The following is a 19,096-nucleotide window of genomic DNA, read 5'->3' as shown; positions in this document are numbered from 1 at the left end:
GTTAATTAAATGATCATATGTTACAAGGGTATAATTCACAAAACTGGCCGAAGTCATCTTCCCGCGCTCCGCAGTTTTCCCGCGGAATTTCCCCCCTCCCTGGCCCCGGCGGCCAGGGAGGTTAGTGAGTCGCCATCCAGCACTCGCCCGGGCCGGCAGCCCACGCACGGGGAGCCTTCAATTTTTGCACCAACGCCATATAACTGCAATAGGTAAATATAGTCCAAACGTTTTATATCAGCTCCCCGGTCGGCCCAAATCGGCCGTTAGCAGTCACGCGCGGTCTTTTAATAACATGTGTATCCCATCAGGGATTTTTATATTTTGCGTATGCAATTAGGTGACCCGTCGTGGCACCTGCGCCTCACGCTTTCACGTCCCACCACGGGACATAGTTCTTTGCCCACGCAGGGCGGCACTGCGCCGAACGCGACCAAAACTTTCGGACGAGTATTCACCTGGGACGTGCCACGGCCACGTGTGTGATATCGCTCCAGATTCCACCGTGTCCGTACCCAGCTTAACGTGGCCATCGCCACCCCGCGGACTATCCGCTCGTGCATATTCTCCTGTGCGGGACTAATCGCAGTAATTCAGTGTAACGTGTTTTAGTAAGTAACTTATTCTCCTGTGCGGACCAATCGCAGTAATTCAGTGTAACGTGTTTTAATAAGTGGCTTATTCTCCTGTGCGGGACTAATCGCAGAAACTTAGAGTAACGTGTTTTAATAAGCCAATCATTCTCTTGTGCGGACTAACCACAGTAATTTAGTGTCATGTGTTCCCTTAATTAAGTCGTGGGACCGTTCGTCCTCTCTCGCCACGCCACGTCCGTATACTCTCGCAGTGACCCTAGCAGGTCCAGGTGCGCGGAGCTTAGGTCGACGGTGAAGCGGCCAGTCACGTGAACGTGTGACCTGTAGAGTGTACTCCGCAATAAATCACCAAAGGAACTCGTGTGTTTCATTAATAAGGCGTCCTGGGAGGCCATAACAGCCCGGGGAGTCCTTTGTCGCCGCATCCCTGCCTACCGCCACGAGGCCAGGAACCCCCCCTTGAGATTCAAAATTAACTTACCAGCTTAAATTTACGTAAATTCAGATTAGGCAACGGGGACGGCGTCAGTACTTACGTATTATAATAAAAACTGCTCATGCCTGAGCCACATACAATTAGTAAAGGACCACGCGAAAATTCGCACGGTCGATTTAGGGCCGGCCATGGAGCAGATGAAAACAGATTAAGGGCCGATACTATGACCTCCGGCTAAATCTACAGGTTAGCTAGCCTCCTGGTAAGGCTAGCCTCCGGTTAACGAAAGAGGGGTGTATTATGACCCATACTTAGCCTGCGGTTGGCTAACCGGAACCTGACGAAGCGTGTGGTGTAATAATGGTTGTGTTGGTAATGAAATAAAACGGAATTTGGTAACTTTTGTTGCAAGACAGTTATTTTTTCTGGTAGAATGTTAGTCAGCTGTTTGTTTGTATTGTGATTCGGAATGTTTACAGCTGCAGTAAAGAAATATGCCGCGAACTTTATCTTGCAACAGATATAATTAAATTAACCAAAAACTACTTTGATGTCAAACCTGCTTTGTATTAAACCATAAAATTACAATTTACGATTCAAAACCGTGTGTTTTCAACTTTACTCTTGTATTGAAACTCATGATTTTGTTAGGTTATATATTAAGCCAAAACTAACGAAGTAATTCTATACCAACAAATAAATAGGGATGACATTTTTGCTAGAGAACACTTATTTCTTTCATAAATTTATTTCATAATCAAATAATATAGACCCCGTTTCGGGAAAATACTTGTCGATTTTCATTTCACTGGTGTAGGTTTCATTTTTGTACTAATAGTTTCGTATCACGTATCCAAATTAATCCGATCCTGATGGAATTAGTTTGTGGTATAGGATGCTTGCTGTTTTAATTTAGTAGGTCGAGAGATCCTAGATATAATTCACTGGGGAAATAATTATGATTGTAAAATGTATACGAAAGAAATATATTTTTACAAGACCTGACATAATTTGTTTGCATCGTGATGTTAGGTATTTTGTGTTATGTACAGGATTTTTCAATATTCTAAATTAAAACGGCAAGTATAATGTAAAACAAGACCAACATATAAAGGGTCATGCCGATAGGATCAAGGGATAAACTTGGATACGGTAAACAGAATAATTCCAGTGCTGTTTTCGCTTTGCACTTGCGTGGCAGGTAGATAATAAGTACCTAATGATTTGTAAGATAGGGAAGGGATAATTGGGTAACATTTATTTTCACATTCAATTGTATTCATTGAATTAGAACCACGTCTGAAGTCGTATGAAGTGCATTTCATTCCCGGCATATGTCCACTGTATTACGAATAAAAATTCACAGATACAACTTCCACGAAAACACGCAATTTATAGGTAATAATAACCCTCGTTTTGCAATTTTAAAATTCACTTATTTACACATCGTTAGTCCGGAAGAACAGTGACACAACTCAAAAAAGTAGGTTTTTCAGGAAATGAAATTGAAAATTTTACCTAATTTTGATATGTTTTCTCTCACAATTTTGGAAAGGTAGGTTTTCTATTACAAGCCCTATTATGAATTTCATTTCTTGTATTTATTTTACAGTCGGATTTTTTCAGAAGAACTATTTATATACGTTTTAAAATAATATTTAAAAAAATTATTTTGACTTATGACACTTTTCTTGCGATAGGTATTGTTAAGTTTTTGAGTTAAGTAATGTATATGCAAAATAAAAAAAATGCCACAAAGAATGTTTTGATAGAAATTTAAACTTAAATCGCTTTATTAGGCTTTGAAATATTATGTACTGATTGCAGACATTATTATTATTATTATTATTATTATTATTATTATTATTATTATTATTATTTTGTAACTACACATTTTCAAACTACATAAGTTGACAGTTTTGAATTACAAAAATTAGCAATTAACAGTTACACATCTATAATCAAAACTTTCAAGTAGCATACACAATGAATTATACTCTAATACATTTATTTTTCCTTCTTATTAAAGTAAAGGTATGCCAAGAACAGTTTTATCTACAAACTAAGAATTAAGTTTTAATACAACACTTTCAGAAATTCCACACTATCAATTCAGACTGCAGACCAAAAAATATTACTAATTATTATTTTGTTATACAAATTTAAACTTTTCATTTACAAATTAGTATAAAATGTCGCATAGCAATTTGGAATACATTTTTTCTTCAACAGAGACAATAGACCATCTTTTTTCTTCTCGGAAATCCCTTGTTTTCTTTGGTACGCTTTCTGCAACTGAATGTTTGACACCTTGCTAAGTTTATTATCTCTTCTAGACTGCAAACATCAACTTGTTTGAATTCACTTTCTTCATAGGAAGTCTTGTAGAAGAGTTTTACAAACTTATCCTTCTTCACCTTGAGCACTTTAACTTCCGAAATCTTGAATTGTTCTCCATCAGTATTTTTTATTATCCGAAGGCCAAGTTCAGCTGATAAAGCTTTCATATCGTTTATGTCTTCATGGCAGATTTCATGAACTCTGTAGGGCTTTCCGGTTTTCTTTGCGCATCGTATAAGGGACATGTACTGTTCAGGAACATAAATTGGTCCTGACTTTAGGGCTCGAGTGATGTGTCTCTCTATCACCGAATGAGCACCGTCCCCTTCATTTTGACTGTGTCCGGTTATGAGAAACTTATGTGTTATACTTTGTATCCACGAAAACTTTATCATTGCATACATGTACGTAGCTATCAAGAAACGGTTTTTTTGTTGACCAGCGCAGTTGTCGGAATAGAAAATCACATCAATTCCGTCCGAATGATCTGTTTTCGTACTTTCGAGATACAGTAGAACAAGGGAACCTATTTCAATTACTCCTCTTTTAGCCTCTCCCTCGTGCCATACATAGCATTCAACTTGGTTAGTTTTCACATTGTACTTGGTGAAGTTGAAAACACTCAGTTTTGACACAAAATAAAATGAGGAGGCTTGTCCATTTGGACAGCGTAGCACTGCTTGAAAATCGAACACAGCTACTATGGCGTTGGAGTTGGACTTATCATTTGCCTTTTCTTCTCGGGATAGCTTGGTTTCTTCAATGTGAGTATCATAACTACACTGTAATTCAGCTTTTTCCTCTTCATTAGCATTTGAATAAGCAAGGCACTGTTCGCACTGATCCTTCTTAGGAACAAAGAATGATAAGTTGAACTCTTCACGGAATATTCGGAAATACATGACATAATTAGCAGAGGGCTGGCTAGTCTCTTTGCACATTTGCTCATAGTCCCTATGTAGTTCCGCAATCGTTTTGTTTCTTTCTATATACTTCTTGTTTGTCACAGCACGGTAATAATGGCTTGGTATGCAAGGGATGCCATTTATGTGATTTCTCACACTTTCCTTGATGTTCTCGTCCACTTTATGGTGATGCCCGTGTTTTCCTCTCATATCCAAGGAGAGAATGTTGCCTTTTGAATTATTTTTCTTCTGCTGAACAGTTCTTATTGGCCCGTCATTAATGCAAAGAGTCGACTTGAAAAAATGCTTACAAAAACGAGTTCGCTTACCCTCAGTAACAAAATAAAATGCATTATTAGGAAGCCTGTTACTATCCCCTTTGAGGTACTGATATTTCAGTTTTACCTTTGACATACTAGCCAACAGGAATTCACATTGCCTTTGCAAGTCCTTGAAGCCCCAGTACTCATTGAAAATATTCCTAAGCTGATCTTCAGTGAACTTACTAAAACATTTTAGTCTGCATTTTACGTTGCATGGTGGTTGTAATTCTCTGCCTGCAACAACCTTTTGGCTGTTAGAAAATGATGTATAGCTTTCACAAGCATTTCTCGCTCTTTTAGCTCGATTCTTTTGCCACTCGTCTGGATTACGTAACCTTTTTCTAGCCCTCTGCTTATTTTCGCTGGGTCTCAAAACACACCTCTATGTAGCTTTTCCACTTGTTGATTTACTGGGATCAGCATTTTCAGATCCCTTTATTTGTAGTGATTTAACATTCGATGCTTCGTCAGATGTAGAGTCTGTAGAGTCTGTAGGATCTAAGGCATTGCAGTCTGGATCAGCCACGCTGTCATCACTTGACAAGTCTGATACAGAATCGCTGCTGGAAAGTTCATTGTGGCCAGAAGCATTTGCTGGAGGGTTACACACACTGTCCCTTCCAATATTGTCCGGAAAAAAATGCACAAAAAGTTTTATTTTATTGATTATAAATTCTTGTCAATAATTATAGTTAAAACATTACAAAAATTATTACGTACCTAAGTTTGATTTTTGGCGTCATAAGTTTTTTCAGGATGTTTATCAGTCGTATTAATATCGGGCATGCTTTCTTGTGCATCACCTTTTTTGTTTATAGCGATGTGCCACATACAAACACGGCCAGATGTAGCTCTTTCCTCTTCTTTGTCATTATCACGCTCTTTGCAGAGTCTGAGTATTAAATCACAGCGACTGTTACTGGACATTGTTATCTGAAATAAACAATCAACTTTAGTGTCAAGCATATCATTGAGAGTCTACAGTATGCTAATTATGATAGAAATATCTTAACACAATCATGAAATGCCATTGTTACAATTGATGAACGAACATACAATCTAGGCTCACACTCATTGCCATAAAACAAAAATTACAATAGCTACGCATCTTTGGGAACATAGCTTTTTCCGAACCTTTTAACTTTAATATCACATTTTAATATATTTCATTTAATAATTGTATAATATCAGTTAAGTAATGTTATCGGACTGACACAATTAAAAATGCAGGATTATAATTTGTTCCTAAGTAGGTTTTAATGAGCTTAACTCAACACAGTCATTGCAATAATTCTAAATTATAAAATATGAAAGAGAGATTCGAACAAGATAGAAATTGAAAACGGATCGCTAAAAAAAAATCTACACATATTAAAAAGTTCTTCCATTCATGATCTTTATTTAGAATTGAGTTTCTGTTTACAGAACCACTTTAAACCAGTGATTCTGGGAGACCGATAATGTAAAATTTTCAGGAACAGTGACAACTTCTTAATACATACAAATACCATCTTAATAGATGCAGAAACCGTAAGGAAATTCAATCACATAAACAGACGCATATCTAATTAGCAGTATACTTTATTTAATAAGTGTAATATTTTTACTCACTTTCAACGAACAGTGGCACAAATCATAAAGTGTCACTCTTCTTGAACAAATCACAACTCATGAACAGCACCTTTTTGAGATATGTCGTTCTTCCTGTTTAAGGGCGGAATTCATCGTGATGATATAAGCTATACTTGAAAAAAGTACTGCTTATATGCATGCTTAAGTATGGCATTAAATTCATAGCGAACAAAAAGAGCACTGCTTATTAGGACTACTTCAAGTAATACTTCACGAAGCACTGCGTCAAATAAGTACTGCTCAATACGAATTCACAGTCATAAAATAAGTTTGCCTTGTTTCGCAAGTATTCATAATCAAATAAGCCATGCTTATTCATTGATATAAGTAATACTTCATGAAGTCGGCTATCTAGGTGACTCAAGTACTGGTACGGATTTGTTTGTTGTAAGGAATAGGTTATGTAAGGTAATTCCAGTTAATTTTTCCATATATTAAATTAAAATTGAGAGAGTAAACAAATTAAATTTGGTAAAAAGAAACGAAACAAATAGTTGCCGCTTAGTTTGACGCCGTCCGACCGACGACCATCCCTAAGCCCGACCTGCAACCGCCAGTATACTCTCCCGCTAACGGAACGCACCCCTGGCCGTGGCCCACCCGAGTCGAGCGAGCCACCGAGCCGAACGGCCAAACCAGACATTATTATTATAAAGCACACTAAATCCGAGTGGACTAGAGACGAACCACACCCATTCCCCCTCAAACAATTAATTACTAATTTTGCGACCTTAAAGTCTCTTCCAGACGCAGTCATTTAGTTTTTAACGTAATGAGGTCAAGCTTGGCGCGGCAGGGGCCGACGCGCCACCGGACGCCATGCCAGTTCCGCAGTTCTACTCGACTCGCGGACCGGGACGGACCTACGTCCCACGGAGAGACCACAACCATTGTCTTCATCGCAAGTAACGTCCGGTAAATATAGTCATTTAGCATAAACCAAACCTTTTTCTATTCACCTCTCCGTGCGTGCCCGGTCCGTTTTTTACGGTTCAGGACCTAATCTGACCGCGTAAACGTAAAGACGTCCCGCACCACACCTGGTGCGCAAGGTCGCTCTTCAGCATACGGCACGGGCCGTCTCCCGCAAACCACAGAACTTTTCTTAAGGCCACGCGCCTTCGCGCTGACCACAAACCGCAAGGAAAACTTCGCCAAGTTTAGTGGCGGTGCGTGTACCACCCCAGTGGGCACGGCACCAGCGTAGAAACAATCGCTTACGGGACTGGCCGACTCCAGTCACCCACAAACTCTGTGTGCCACGTCAATTGTGCGCGCCTAATTTTCATTAAGTGTACTTTGTTAACGTAACTTTGCGCCACGTCATTTGTGCGCGCCTAATTTTCATTAAGTGTACTTTGTTAAAGTAACTTTGCGCCACGTCATTTGTGCGCGCCTAATTTTCATTAAGTGTACTTTGTTAACGTAACTTTGCGCCACGTCATTTGTGCGCGCCTAATTTTCATTAAGTGTACTTTGTCAACGTAACTCTGCGCCACGTCATCTGTGCGCGCCTAACTTTCATTAAGTGTACTTTGTCAACGTAACTTTGCGCCACGTCATCTGTGCGCGCCTAATTTTCATTAAGTGTACTTTGTTAATGTAACTTTGCGCCACGTCATCTGTGCGCGCCTCTCTTGCATCAAGTGTACTTGGCCTGCATACTGTTACCCGAGAAACCAGTGCCACGAAACATTGAACATGTACCGGCCTGCACCCCGCAACGGACAAGTAGCCCTCAGGGGCATGTCTGTACTCAGTAATTGTATGGTGTGACGTCAATCCCTTGAATAAAGGCACGTCGCTACTACGGCAATCCCACGCATTCTTCTTTAACGTAAATTCCCAGGCAAGACCGCCGACGGTTCTAGCGGACCACGCTGGGGCAACGAACCACGAACCCTCATTGGTTAGACACCGAGCTAGCCTGGCGCCCTCCCGGAACATAAAACGTTAGTCAGACCAGCCACCCCGCTAGAACTCGCGCCCGGACTCGAACACGAGACCGCGGACGACGGCAAATTTTGTAAACAATACAGGCTACGTACATAACCTCTTCTGCAGCTAGTGTGTTGTTTCACTACCATGTGGTTAACTTCACCCGCGCCATCTAGTAACGAGTAAGGCTGGGTTCACAATTAAAAAAATTAATCGAGTGCATAGCAAGCCATGCACACGACCTGTGCACATGACCTGTGCGAACTGCGAAATCGGTTCACAATTGAATTATTATTGTTAATTTCAGCCAATGAAATTTCGCGAACTATGCGACATCTGTTAACAGTGTTAGTAAATAAACATATTAACTTTCAAAATAACGATAGTACTATTATTATCTCGACAATTTCTTACCACAATATGGTTAATAAAAATAAACATATTTCTAGTCCCGCCAAAAAAAACACCCTGCTCTTCTCTCATTGGCTGTTGTGCCATGCGTACGCGACCGAAATAAAATATATTCAATTCACGCCTAAGCGCACGACCTCGCTCCCATGCACACGACCAACTTTCTGCTATTGTGAATAGTTAGGTTAGGAAACATGGCGTTAATATCCTATGCACACGACCTACTGTTACTGTTACTGTTATTTTTTCAATTGTGAATCCAGCATAACGAAACGTTACACACGGCTGCATCTCGCTACTCGCATTTTTCGTATGTTTTACGCATGCGCGCGCTATTCGATGAATTTACGTTACAAAGAACGATGTTTGTTTATTAAGTAAAGTATAATTTGGAAATTCGTCATCCAAGTTTTTTACTGTTTATTAAAAGTATTGTGTGTGTAGACAAAGTTTGAGATTGGAACAGAAACAACATAAGAAAGTATTTTTTACAAATTAGAAATATGTATGTTTTTGTTTATTATTATTGCGTATTTTCACGTTTTTTAATAGATAATATAAAAAAGCCCCTCTAATGAGATTTTATTGATTCTTGGTTAACAAAAACAGTTAATTATCAAATATTGTTAATTGTTTATATTCTATTTATTATTATTTACGCGACGTCATACTTTACGCGGCGTACAGTATGCGTACGCAATACGACTCGATTCGTTGCTGCAACATAACATAGCATATGCGGTATCAGAAGTAACGAGTAACGTAACGATACGATAATGAGTATAAATTGTTATACCTAGTAACGAATACATACGGGTACGCTTTTTTTCGTTACTTTTACACCTCTATATAGATCACAGACACAAGATGGCCAACATAATTTGACAACACAAACATTAAAAACATATTTATGTAATTGTAAATTCGTTTTTAATACATGTTCATATTTGTGTTATTCAAGTTCACTATCAAATAAAGTATAAATATCATCTTACGTATTAATTTCATTATTTTAATCGCATATATGGTTTGAAACGTGGGCATTTTTATTTTCAAACAGGTAAACTATGTATTTACAGCAGTATATTTGCTTGCGTTACATTGGCACAAAATTCGTCCTTTACTTTTTGAGTTACTTCATGAAGTACAGCATGGCCAATATAAGTAGTGCTTGTTCAAGTATTACTTCGTCAAGTATAGGTTTATGAATTCATTGCTGGAATAAGTACTACTTGAAGAATAAGCACTACCTTATAAAGTATTACTTATTCGCCAAACAAGCCTTCGACTATGAATCCCGCCCTTAAACACAGTCTTACTCTGTGAACGTCGTGACTCACAACGAAATGTGACGTTCTTCTTGCCCCGCCTGAAACTCATCTGCTCAAAAGAAAGGTGACACTACTGCCATTTGGTGAGCGGTTACTGCCTGTTGTTTTGTGACGTTTTTCTAGAGAAAAGTATGAATGATTAGGAATGTGTTTCAATGCATAACTCAAAATCCGGGTTTTTTGAATTGTGTCACTGTTCTTCCGGACTAACGACATATTCTTAAGCAGGAAAATTTAAGTTTATACACATAGCATACGTTTATGTACTTCGTGATCAATTGAAGTCAAATAATAATACACGACTCGACGAGAATAGAAAAGCGTGACTACACTTTCATGCCATTTGCCATGTAATTTTTAATAAAACTTTGACGAATACGGCGAAGCATTTTACATTTAGTAATAAATTATCCCATCGCATCCTGCAAATATTCAATAGAATTCCTCAAATAGTCATCATCACTATCAACAACTAACCTCGCCTGATACATCGCCATTTTATTTTCTGTTGCTTAGCCTCCGGTTAAGCAGCTAGCGGCCGGTTCATCCACCCGCTAGGTTAGCCGGCACTTTAACTGGAAGGTAGACGTTAACAGGGAGTCATAAAACCGAAATAAGAGCTAGCCTGCGGTTAAATTTTAGCCGGAACTTTAGCCGGAGGTCATAAAACCGGCGCTAAAAGATTGAACTATTGAAAACTACATGCTGGTTTTGGCGCAAAAAGTGAAGGCTCCACGTGCGCGGAGCTGCCGGCCCTGATGAGTGCTTGATGGCGACTGACTCCGCCCCTTGGCAACCCGGCCAGGGAGGGCTCGATTTCCCGCGAAAAGTTACGGAGCACGTGAAGATGGTGACGGCCAGCGTTCTAACACAAAAACACCTGGATCAACATGTATTAATTATTTAGAGATTTTAAAGACATAAAAAGTTATAGTTTTTTCTCTGAATCACAATTGCATGTGCACTATATTCCGATTGCGCATCGCCACACCCGGCCGGGCCCGTCGCACAACACAGCCGGCTGTGACTAGCGTCACGCCGTTCGGTGCACTGCCCTAACTTACTCCTCCTGGCACGCGCGGGCGTGTTCGTTACATTCGTCCTAATCAGGTGTTGAAGACACATAACGGCCTGTGCTCTCAGAGGGAGCACCGACAAGCGGCGTCAAACTCGCCAAGTGTGTAATAATGTTTTTCCTCTAGTAGCTTACTCAGTTTAGCTGCCTTTAGTTGAAAACAACTGCGAGGACTGTCGTCTTTTGACATCGTCAGTAGCACACATCTGCCATTAGGGTATATTTTAGTAGCATGTTGTTTCACCTCATTTGATGCAAGTAAATGTATGACGGTGAAATTTATTGTTTTACTGATCACCAAGCAAGTCATCACGACTAACAGAACATAGGTCAGTGACCAGTTGATTGGTGTTAGGCATGCTTTCGGACATGGGCTCGCGATTATCACATTGGAGCCACAGAAGAATGTGAGCATTCAGACTACCACGGTGTTGAAATTCAATTCGTTAAAAGAAGTCCACGACACGAAACTTACCAAAAGGGATTCGTCCTACCCTTGACTTGCAGCAATGTCATTACACAGTCTTCCAATTTATTGAAATAGATGCAACATGTAACGGGATCTTCGTTGACCAAGTGACAGCGCATGGACCGAGTTAAATCTATTAGTGGATCGATTATGCTTACATAGGTAAACGCATCACTCAACTCGTGCAGTATCTTGAGAAGATTTGGCCAATGTATTTCGTTAGCACTCAGTGTAAGGAACATCGACTGCTTGCCCAGCTGGCTTATCATCGCGAATATAAATTCTTTTTGCGATCCATCCAATACTGCACAGAATTTGGTAAAGATTTGAGAAATGCAAGGTTATTATCGACACACTCGTCGACGAACGTAGGTACGATCTTCCAGCAGTTTGCGAGTGATATTGGCAGTCGGTGGTATGCCTTTGACAACACACAGCTACATAATGTACTCGGGTGTGACACTACGGCCATCGCTTCCTCATATCTCACTTTTTGCGATCATGAACTGGGCAAAACGCACATCCGAGTTGAACTTCCTACCAGTACTGTAGCATACCAAAGGAAACAATAGTTCTTTGGCATACACATAGTAAATAATGCTCAGTGGTGTTGAATGCTGGCCCAGAGCAAGGTTGAGACAATGTTCTTCATTCCAAAGCATAGTGTGCTGCCTTGCAAGCAGAACCTCCGACTCCGGTGCACCTCTGTCACACTGTAGATGCTCGATCGGATCATCACTGGTGGCATTGGCTGCCACACAACTGGTTATTGTGTTAGCATGAAATGAATCCCAGTTAACTGTTATCTTGTAATGCTCATACAATGGTTGACTAAGTAAGAATTGTAGCCAAGCTTTAACCACTGACTTTTGACTACGCCACCAGATACGTAGATTTATGTATCAATTTCTTCTTTATGTTAATATTGAACACTTGATCATCGTCCAATTAATGCAGTAGCTGTTGCACCATTGTGTCCACATCCACTGCTACATTAATGACTTGTCCGATGATACCATAGCTGCTGTTGTAATACAACCGACATATCTGCATGAATGGCAGTTGCGGTGATACTAGACGTGCACTAATTGGATCTAATGTGGGCAACCCATGTTGCTTAGGTGGATACAAAAATCTGTTCGAACGTGAAGTGGGCACTTTGTCAGAGTCCAGTGATTTCTTGCATGTACCACACAATTTAAAGTCAGCCACTGGCTTTCGGGGAAAGTATTATTAAGCAGTGGTAAGTTTTTTTCTTTTGTTGGCTTCAGTGAGCGCAGAAACCATAGACGATCTTACATCACACTTATGTCCAAATCCGTAGGAGTAATGCTCGTTGGTCCAAATGGATTGCTGACTAACGTAGTGAAATGTGCACTAGCTGCTGCCCAATGTGTCTTCATAATCGACGATCGTAAACAATCGATGCCTACACAGTCCGGCGTCGATACAGAACATAATTTAAATCGCCCCAGCTGCAGATGTACTGGCACCGTCGTAGATCCACTCGGTCGCATTCATTCTTTTACGTTCCCGGCATTGCTTCACTCGGTCATATGGTGTTTTATTGGTATCATTCGATACACCATTTCACCTATAAATGTGAATTCATGGAATCACATGGGAATTTTCAAATGCTGCTTTTAGGGTAAATAGAGGAAGGTCTGTAGTGTTGAAATCTAACACTTTTGTAATTTTATATTTTTTTATAGAGAAGTAGCAAATCTATAAATTTGCCATATACTTTGTTTTATTTTTTAACTTTATTTTATTATCTAAGAGTTTTACAACACAAAAAAAAAAAGAAAAGAAAATCTAAAATGGCCCTTCTTGGATTTTCTAATAATTTTGTAAAACAGTTATATATTTAAAACTGCTAATTATTAGTTAACTAATTAATCATTAAAATGCCATTTTACAGAATGATTAGAAAAAATGTGAGAAAATATAAGTTGCATTTTCAGATTTTTTTTATGTTCAGTTGTGCCCCTCGACTAGATAATTATTTTATTCTATCCATTCTTGAATTTTTTTTCTGTAAAAACTCTCAGGTAATTAAATAATAGATTTATAGCTAAACCATTAAACAGTGTGTTTAATCGAATAATTAATACAAAAGATGACATTTATGACATGAATACTTAGTGAGTTTGACGACAGTCATTGTGGCCTCCTAGACGTAGAGGCCGTACCTGTCCTCTGCCGTGTGCCTAAGGGAGAACACCTTCCCCACTGGTGCAGTGCAGTGCAGTGAAAAGGTCAGGGACGCACTCACGTGTGCCCTACGTCATGATTACAAGGACCGCTCATGGACAGCCACGTTTTAGTGTAAATATCGTATCTGTGTAACTCATGTATGCTTATTTCATAATTAGCATTGTATTTGTAATTTGTAATTAATCTTATATTGATATTCAGTGTTTGTGTTATTAGTTTGTAAGACCCGCCGCCTGGCCTGCGCGAACACGTCTTCGTGCCGGCTTCCACCCCCCTTCACCACCCTCCACCCCGCTCACCGTGCGTAGCGGCGCGAGCGGGCGGGCGGAAAGCGCAGACGCTGTCTAGCTGCCGGACGGAGCAGACCTGCGTCGCTCCGCTCCATAAACAAACACTCGTCTCAAGCATGTTCACGCATGGTCGAGCTATTGTGATTAGCTTCTTGTACCACGGGGTAGTCATCGGCTACCCTACTGCACCGCGATTGTTTTCTGTTTATTATCAGGGAGTCCACGTCGCGGCGTGGAAGAAACGCCCGTCTCTTCACGTGGTAGGCCAGGCCGCGATTAGGTTTGCGAGGAAAGCTTGCTATCAATAAAACTCGTCTTCAGATCTGAGCGAGACGTCTTTTACTACCGCCTTCGTCAATGTCCCCAACCTCTCCTTAATTCCTTCCCCTGAACCCGCATATTCCTATCCCGGCCACGTTAGGCCAGAACTCGCCTCTCTCCGGCTGGAACTATTCGGGCAAAACGACTTCCACAGGGCGAGCTTCGTCGGGGACCGGGAGACTTAGGGCTGGAGGGACGACATATGGCACCCAACTAGTGTGGCCAGAATACATAGTGCGCGGGACGCACGTGAATGGCGATGCAGGGGCCGGATCGGGTCCCTCACACTCGGGCGCGGACAGGCAGCAGGTGCGGCAGCGCGATGTGGGAGCGATGCGAACCGAAGACGGCGGCACATCAAGGATCGTCTGTGCGCGATAAAGCAGTGTGTAAAGCGTGGATTGTATTACTGATCGGCTAACATTACTTTCCGCATCAGTAGCGCAGCTGATAATGATGGCTGGGCGAAAGTTGAGCAGGATACGGACGATCTAAAAACTTTGAGATGGAGATGGGTGACGAAAAGGACACTGGAAAGTGTGACATGATGGACATGGTGTCTGGGGTGAGCGGCGAAGCCAAGCGTGTTGATGCCATGGATGTGAGAGGTCACGACAGGGAATGTGTCTGGGGTGACAAGTGTGCAGACATTGAGAGGCCATTCTTGCAGTACGAAAGTGCACCATTTGTATTGCCGGTGTTCTCGGGGAGCGACAATGAGGACCTGCGAGAGTTTGTGCGGGAGTGCGAGCATTTCCTGAAACTGTACGGAGTGCGACGGGCCGAGTGGGCATCGCGGGTGATTGGACATCTCTGCGGTGATGCGAGGGATTGGTGGTCGATGGCCGGGGCTATAACGCTGATTGGAGGGACTTTGTGCTACAAGTAGAGGCCTGGTACGACAATGATCAGGCGCGCATGATGTGCCAGAGAACGTTTTACTGCCGGACACAGAGTGAGGAAGAGCGTGCGGAGCACTTCATCTATGAGAAGCTGCGCCTGTTCAGACGATCGGGGACAGGCGGGACATAAGTCGGCATTACCGACCGTCGTCGAACAACTGTTGCCGGAGTTTCGCCCCTTTGTGAGGACCGTAGTCTGGTGAGGCGCAGATGAATTCGTGGCGCTCGCCTGTGTAGTCGAATGTGACCTGATGCAGCAGAGGACGATGCCCAGTGGCGTGCAGGTTCCCCAGGTTCACCCAGGGTCAAGAGGGGTGACTCTCACTGAAGTTCCGGACAATGACATGGCAGTGGTGAAGTTCACCGACTGTGCGGGTCACCAGAAGGTGCTTGACCTGGGCGACGCCGGAGGACATCATCTGGTACAGGACGTGGGAGGACCACGCGCACCACCTGTCAATGGTCCTGGAGAGGATGGCCAGACATGGACTGACACTTGTGCTCCCAAAAAATGTCACATCGGGGCCACAGAGATCGAGTTCCTGGGGCACATAGTGACGGCGGAAGGGTGCCATCCCCGCCCCGAGCAGCTGGAGCTTATCGAGGGTAAGGGGGTGCCGAGGACCAGGAAGCAGCTCCAGAAGCTTCTGGGCCTGCTTAACTGGCTGCGGTGATTCATCCCTGACTTCGCCACGGTCACGGCCCCGATGACGGACCTGTTGTCGCCGAAGACCAAGTTCTGGAGGACACTCGCCGCGGACGAGGCTCTGAGCCAGGTTAAGGACCGGTTCAGGAACTGTCACACGCTGTCGTGTCTGGTCCCCGACCGTCCCATCTTCGTCCAGACAGATGCGAGTCAAGAGGGGATGGTTGCGGTCTTGTACCAGTTGGACGACGACGGAATTAGACATGTGATCGAGTATGCCAAAGCAAAGTTTGGCTAGGCTGAGCGGAGGTATCACATAAATGAACAGGAGTGCCTTGTGGTGGTCTGGGTCACATCGAGGGTCGCTCATTCACGCTGAGAACCAACAGCCAGTGCCTCCGCTGGCTGGACTCCGCTCAGGGCCGGAAGTCTAAGTTCACTCGCTGGGCCATGCTGATTCAGAAATTCTCGTTCACAGTCGAACACATCCCGGGACGGGAGAATCAGCTGGCCGATGAGCTGTCCCGGAAACCAGACCCTATGAGTGAGTTCCGTGATGATCAGGGCTGAGAGGTGCTCCTCCCGGAGCGCGAGCCCGGTGTCTAGCACTCGGGACCACAGGCGTGCGCGTTGTACTCACTGTCCAACTCCACTGCCCCTGAGCCAGACGCTTGACCAGGGACAATGACGGAACTGCTTTCATAGGTCCACACTGTGCAGCGCCATGACCCTGACACCCAATCCCGGCAGACGGAGTGTGGGGAAAAAGTGATGCCTGGCTGCCGGAGTCTTAACGGTGTGCTCCAGACCAAGGGGGCGCACAGGTCGAGCAGGTGGCAGACTCACGTGCCGCCAGAGGCTAGGCGCTGGGTACTGGGTTACCTGCATGACCACCCCCTGGCGGGACACCCGGGAGCAGAGCAGATGCTACATGCGGTCCGGCGGACTTTCCACTGGCCTGGCGATGCAGCAGAGGCACGGCGCTACGTAACAGCCTGCCAACACTGCCAGGAGCAGAAGTACAGGCGTCCCGATGGTACGAAGCAACAGGTCCCATGGCGGCCCCGAGATCCCTTCCACACTGTGGCAGTGTATATCATGGGGCCGTATCCTCGTACGTCCCTCGGCCGGCGTTTTATCGTGGTGGTCACGGATGTCTTCATCCACTGGGCAGAAGCGTTCGCGGTACCAAATGTGAAGGTCGGCACCGTGATTGTCTTTCTTGCTCGAGCGTGAGTTCTTCCCGCGATATGGGTACCCCGCGGTCCTCCTGATGGACAACGGGGTGCTATAAAGGAAATACTCTGGCGAATGTCCTGCGAGCGTTGTGCGAGACGGGGGGGGGGGGGGGGGGGGGGTTGAAAATCACACCACGCCCACCTACGATCCACGCGTGAATCCGACCAAAAGGCGGAATCAGGACATAAAAATTCAGCTTCGCATCTGGTTGGACTAGGACCATACCAAGTGGGACCAGCACCTGCCGACATTGCTGTATTGCCTGCGCTGCAGGACGAACGTAGTCATGGGCCACTCCCCCACCGAACTGGTGCAGGGCCGAAACCTCGCCCTGCCCGGGGAAGCGCGAGCACTCGCCGACTCTCACGAGGCAACTGTTGACGATCGACGCGAGGACGCTCGACGACGCCAGGAGCAATACCTGGCCTGACGTACGCCCCAGACACACCGGCCTCTGGGACTGCTTGAGCCAGGCCAGTGGGTTTTTGTCCGGTGCCACCATCTGTCGGCAGGCGACAAGGACTTCTGAGCCAGCCTAGCCCCTAAGTGGGCAGGCCCCCAGGAAGTGGTCCGCCGACTGGGAACCACGACGTACCGCGTCCGTCGCACTGACAGGCGCACGAAAAAGGTGCACAGGGGCAACCTTCACTTGGCTGACTGGACGGACGACGACGACAACGAACCACGGGGCACTGTACCCGCCGATGACACAGCGAGGGAGCCGGACCGGTCACCCTCGAAAGGGGGTAAGGAGGGGGGCGACTGTTCCCCACCGGTGACCGAGGGTGAGGCAGCGACACCCAACGCGACGGACAAAGGAGGACTGCGAGGGGCCAGCATGATTGAGCTGGAGCGCCTTATGAGCCGAATACTTACGGACGACAATGATGACGACAATGATGGGAACTCCCTGCGCGGGTCGGGGCCGCTCATCGAGACGTGTCTGCCGATGACACCATCCTCGGGCACCCGACGGTGACTCTGCCGGACCACAAAAAGGGACGCAGACGGAGACACGCCCTCCCCTGGGAACGTTTGCCATCTATAAAGCCATATTATATAGTGTTAGAGAGAAGCTGGGGAACACCATTATTTCCTACAGACTCATATAGCTTTATTCAAGCTATATCCTCGCTTTCTCACCCCTCGGATCCCATGATATGGGAGATTCCCTACATCTGTTTTCAACAAGAAAGTGATGGATTTCATATTCACTATATATGGATTCCAGGCCCTATCGGCATAGGGGACAATGAAATGGCGGATAAATTGGCCAAGATCGCTGCACATTGAGGGTACTTTAGTGACCAGAATTTCATCATTAGGACTATATCGACTTTTATACAAGATCCACCGGGGAACGTGGGACTCAAGTTGGAAACACTACTGTATAGCACATCCATCCACTTATACATCACTGTATCCCAATATAAACGCTAAACTATTGAGAGGATTCCACTCATTTGATCGACGTACATATGTAACCTCATTTAGGATACGTTCCAATCATAATGCCTCTCCCGCGCATCTTCACAAGCTACGGATTTTAGAGACCCCCAATTGTGGCTGCGGAGCGTTATTAGCCAACATTAACCATATTTTACTGGAGTGTCCACAAATGGCGGATCAGGAAACATTTCTTAAGAGGTTACGAGATTTGCAATTGGCTCTCCCACTCAAATTTCCGGAAATATTGATAGACGCTCCTAATATAATTATTCACACGATTGCTAACTTCCTCACCCGTAATAATGTCTCTTTGTAACGATATACATCAACATCCTCACCTTCGGTTTATTGAAATACTAAACAAGTACAGAATCCTTTATTCATAGATCTCAAGATTGCATTTCCTGAGTTTGAATCTTTCAATTTTATTATTACGTAGTATTTTCATTCTCAAACTTTGGTCGTTGGCGTCCCGCTGGAAACCTGCAAAATAATAATAATAAAAAAATCCATCTGTGTTTTGGCAGCTATGCGTACATTGTTATAGTCAAAATTGCAGTAATTTGGATGTTTGAT

The 19,096-nt window shown here is 43.8% G+C and overlaps 1 protein-coding gene across 3 annotated transcripts in view; it reads left to right on the top strand.

The window, feature by feature from the left end:
• Window positions 1-19,096, top strand: part of LOC134541257 (gastrula zinc finger protein XlCGF26.1-like) — a 237,742-nt gene that overhangs the window by 128,049 nt on the left and 90,597 nt on the right. The window lies entirely within an intron of this gene.

Source organism: Bacillus rossius, chromosome 18 (genome assembly GCF_032445375.1).
Source record: "Bacillus rossius redtenbacheri isolate Brsri chromosome 18, Brsri_v3, whole genome shotgun sequence".
Taxonomy (NCBI): Eukaryota; Metazoa; Arthropoda; class Insecta; order Phasmatodea; family Bacillidae; genus Bacillus; species Bacillus rossius.
This window is presented reverse-complemented; position numbering and strand designations above follow the sequence as displayed.